Genomic DNA, 364 nt, shown 5'->3' with positions numbered 1-364 from the left:
CGTGTCCCCTGCATCGGCAGGTGGATTCTCAACCACTGCGCCACCAGGGAAGCCCTCTTTTTTTAAATTAATTAATTTATTTATATTTGGCTGTGTTGGGTCTTCATTGCTGCACGCGGGCTTTCTCTAGTTGCGGCGAGCAGGGGCTATTCTTCGTTGCAGTGTGCAGGCTGCTTATTGCAGTGGCTTCTCTTGTTGCTAGAGCACAGGCTCTAGGTGTGTGGGCTTCCATAGTTGTGGAACGCGGGCTCAGTAGTTGTGGCTCACAGGCTCTAGAGCACAGGCTCAGTAGTTGTGGCACACGGGCTTCGTTGTTCCACAGCATGTAGGATCTTCCCAGACCAGGGCTTGAACTCGTGTCCCC

This window comes from Physeter macrocephalus, chromosome 16 (assembly GCF_002837175.3).
Source record: "Physeter macrocephalus isolate SW-GA chromosome 16, ASM283717v5, whole genome shotgun sequence".
NCBI lineage: Eukaryota > Metazoa > Chordata > Mammalia > Artiodactyla > Physeteridae > Physeter > Physeter macrocephalus.
This window is presented reverse-complemented; position numbering follows the sequence as displayed.